Source organism: Mus pahari, chromosome 1 (genome assembly GCF_900095145.1).
Source record: "Mus pahari chromosome 1, PAHARI_EIJ_v1.1, whole genome shotgun sequence".
Classification (NCBI taxonomy): Eukaryota; Metazoa; Chordata; class Mammalia; order Rodentia; family Muridae; genus Mus; species Mus pahari.
In genome coordinates this window covers 157,949,213-157,949,789 of record NC_034590.1, presented here as the reverse complement: position 1 = coordinate 157,949,789, position 577 = coordinate 157,949,213, and positions in this window count along the sequence as shown.

Genomic DNA, 577 nt, shown 5'->3' with positions numbered 1-577 from the left:
ATCAGTATTTCAGTCATTTTGAGTGTGGCGGAAATATTATGTTCCCACAGTTAAAAAAAGATAAAAGAACGAAAAAAAAAAAAAAAAAAAAAAAAAAAGTGGTGCGGTATAATGATTCTATAGATTCTGTAGCGTACTTCCAAAGAATAGAACAATTGCAGTCTATAAACCTTTGGCGCTTTTTGTATTGAAGTACAGGAAGCCCTATTATCAGGATACTTTTTACAAGCTCACTACCCAAGCAGCAGCTTAGTCATTTGAGTCCCCCTATTAAATAGCACCTCTATTAGTGATAGTGCTCTGCCACCCCCAAGTTTCAAGGACAAACTCTTAAGACCCTACTCAGAGATACCCACCAATCATTGCTTCATCCATGTTACCTTCTGGCTAAATGAAATGGCTTCCCTTTGCCCGTCCACACACCGCAAGGACAGAGCTATTCCACACAAACCCACACATCACCATGTAGCTGCTTCAAATTGAGAATTCTTGTCCAATTGGGCAGGGGGATGTATCACTCTGTGGTAAATGGCTTGCATGGGCAAGGCCCTGAGTTCAGAGCCTGGTATGGGGCCAA